Source organism: Tupaia chinensis, unplaced genomic scaffold (assembly GCF_000334495.1).
Source record: "Tupaia chinensis unplaced genomic scaffold, TupChi_1.0 Scaffold000094_1, whole genome shotgun sequence".
NCBI classification, from domain to species: Eukaryota; Metazoa; Chordata; class Mammalia; order Scandentia; family Tupaiidae; genus Tupaia; species Tupaia belangeri.
In genome coordinates, this window is record NW_006159556.1 from 1,264,936 (window position 1) to 1,268,480 (window position 3,545).

The 3,545-nt window shown below is 37.9% G+C and overlaps 1 protein-coding gene across 1 annotated transcript in view; it reads right to left on the bottom strand.

The window, feature by feature from the left end:
• Positions 1-3,545, bottom strand: part of CCSER1 (coiled-coil serine rich protein 1) — a 531,900-nt gene that overhangs the window by 433,344 nt on the left and 95,011 nt on the right. The gene's annotated exons all lie outside the window — the stretch shown is intronic.

Here is a 3,545-nt window from a genome sequence, read left to right on the forward strand (position 1 = left end):
TCCCTACACTGCCAAGGCAGGCTGTCTTTCTTGAAGTCCTCCATGTTGCATTCTTGTCCTCTAGAGTTCTGGTTAGCTAACGCACCTCAACACCCATGCCATCTTATGCAACATGGAAAAGCTTGAATGTCCTCACTACCAAAACTGCCGTAGCCTTTCACTGCAAACAGCTCTTTGCTTCATAACAGCTGTTGAAAACCAGAATTCTCCCTTGACTAGGCTTCATACATGGCTCAGGTGTGCTACTATCATCCTATGGCCCATAGCGAACCGTCAATACATATTTGCTAGAAGTCAAGCTTAGTGTGTGGAAACAGTAGTGATGCTGGAGCCTGAGAACTTCGCAAGGTATGCTAATGAAATCGGATCATATAATGAGGTAATGAGAAATACTGACTTTTAAATAAAACCGTGATCAATATCAGGTTGGTATATTAGCACTCCCGGGGGCAATGTGGAGAAAGAATTAGAGGAGGTCAAACTGGAGGTGAAATAGAAGGCAAGTCTATGTAAGAAAATCGAGACGAGATCATTACTCTAGCATCTGTTCTGAGAATAAACTTGGAAGTACCTCGCTTTTGTTGAGAAAATGACTTTGCAAACAGTTTTAGGGGTGAGAGCTGTACTTTCTGCCCTGTGAGTCAGCCTCCATCCAGCACTGAAAGGAACCTACAGATCTGCTGTTGACTTAAAGAAAGAAAAAAGCAAAAACTGGCCAGGATTTGGGGAGGAATGGAGCAGTAGAAAAGAAACTGAGGAAAGTCCAGGAGAGAAAGCAAAGAGAAATTCCTAAATACTCTATATGCTCTCTCTTCATGCATTTTCAACTTCTGTGCTATCAACTACACCAGACGATTCTTCTCCATGACTCCAAAATCAAAAATAAGCCAACTTTAATCATTAAGGCTTTTATTTTATTGATAGTTTTTGTGGCAGATTGATGCAAGAGATGGAAAGCCAGGAGAGTCTGTGAGTTCTGCACAAAGAATGGCACTGGGAGAAAAAAAAAAATAAAAAGAAACAAAGATGGCATCAGTGGACAATCGAAAAGTCTTTAAAAACTACCTGAATCACGCAGAGGACTTAGAGGATAATGATGATGACCTGAATAATGTTCAAGACAGGAAGTGTGAAAGAAGGGAACAGAATCAAGAATAATTAAAAAGTAGAATCAATCAAAGGTAGTGACACATGGTTTCAAATTTTGATGTCTGCACCAACCAATATTGGTGCTATTCCCTAAAAGAAATGCATGGGGCAGAAAGGAAGTCATAGGCAGGAAACATAAAGTTAACTTTGGGTCTATTAAATCCAATGCATATAACTAACACCAGAAGAAATTACAAGCAAGTTTTTAAATACATGTATCTGTGTAATAGGAGAGAAAATCTGGAAGCAGACTCTGGAGACAATTCAGTGATGGTTGAAGGTGGTCTCTCCTAGTTTCACAGAGGTGTAAAAATATAGAAGAGGAGATAGCAATGTGATTCTTAGTGACAGAAATGTTCTTTCTCAAGGGTGTCACATCAGGATAGTAAAGATTGGAGTACGATACACTGGGGTAAGAGAAGACAAAAATAAGCATCTATCAATGAATAAATATAAAACAATAAATTATGTTATATAACTTATGTACATGTAGAGAAATATGAGCATTATAGTTAGTACTAAACTGAAGATAATACACATTTTGCCCTCAAAAATAATAAAACAAAATATAAACATGATTCTATTAAGGACGTCTAATCAGAATGGGTCCACATTCTTTAAATGGAGGGGATCAGAAGCCAAAGACATGTGAGTTAACATTTCACTCCTACGGGTCTCTGAGATTAGTGTTTTCCTTACTCAGTACAAGTTCGTATTTGTTTGTCTGTTTGTTTTCTGATTAAAGATTATATTGTTTACAACACCCCATTTTAGGTACCTCTTTAAGAGAAAAAAAAATACTGCATCAATGCTAAGATAATTTCAATACAAAAAATCAGTATCAAAGATATTAAAATACGAAGTAATATGAACCTTTAAATCACTGAAATCTGTTATTTAAAAAGTTGGTAAAATGAGGCATAATATCTACTTCCATTTTCATTAGACTATTTTTATCATTATTATAAATAATATGTATTTTAAAAATGCTCTACATGATGGAGCAAATCTAAGTTACTATTGATGACAAGACATCCAACAAGCCTACATCTTTCCATGCATATGAGAAATGTTTAATAAACAGACAAACTACCACAAGGAGAAAATAAGGCACTTTCCAACTCCTCGTCTCCACATAAGGACAAAGTTACAATGACAAGCTGGTTTAGCCTACGCCTCCAGTAATGCTTCTGCTTACCATCATTATTTTGTTTTCTTTATTCATGATAGAGCACATGCGCACACATATGAGAGAGAGAGAGAGGGAGAGAGAAAGAGGGAGGAGCGGGGAGCACTCTCCACAGGTCTGCTCACACTAATCCCCTTCCTCCTGTCCTTCACCCATCAAATTCTGGGCGCTGCAAGAGTTCTCAGCATGTTCCAGGCCAACCAGGCTGGGGATTCAACTTGTGGCCACCGAGCGGGATCCAGCTTCTCTTCATCAGTGTGACTGCTGTGCCACAAAACCAGCCCGACCCTACCATTTGGAGTGTGTGAAGAGAGTGTTGTACTTGGGACAATATTTTGAAAGACTTTAATCCAGAAGAGATTTCTCCTTTCCATGTAAATCTTGTTCAGAAGACACATTTGAAACCGAGGCTAGAGATGTTTCTGCATTTTTATACAAAATAAACAAACACACTTTAATTGTGGTTCTTAACTAAAGTTCTCTGGTTCTGTGGGTTCTGGCTCCTAATGGGAATGAGATTTATTTTCTTGTTTAATCTGGGCACTTTGGGCTGTGGGTGGAGGAGGAGACATAACTCTGATGATAATCCTTCTCAAAGTTGTGGTGTTCAGATGTGTAATCTGATATGTGATTTAACACCTCACACCATGGTGAAAACCAAGATTGGCCATGCATCTAGTTAAATTTTGTTTGTCCTCTATCTCCCTCAGTAAGGAGACCAAAGTCCAAAACTACCACCCCTAACCAGCCCACTGTCTAATATCACTTTACTATTTCACTGTCTTTTGGCATAACTTAATTCCTGAAATAATTTTATGTTTCATTACAGGATCTTTTCCCAAAACCCACTGATTCATCAATAGAATGCCTCAACAGACAGTTCGTGCCATAAGAATCACTAAGTCCTTCATGTTAAAATCCTCACCTTGCTTTTTTTTTTTAACCAATCCAACAACCCTAAACTATTTTATTGTATTGTCATCTTTACTCAGTCCCAATCAAGTCCCTCATTGAAAGCTCTGCTTTAAAGCTTATTCAAATTCTCCATAAATCCTACCTTGTTCTTTCCTCTCTGGAAAACTACCTAAGTTCACCTGAAGTGATGTTTTTCCCTCACCTCAGTAAGCAATAAACTGCACTGTTTTATCAGGTCGTCGAGAAAGTCATGAGCACTTTTGCATTAAAAACATAGAAAAATATGTTATGA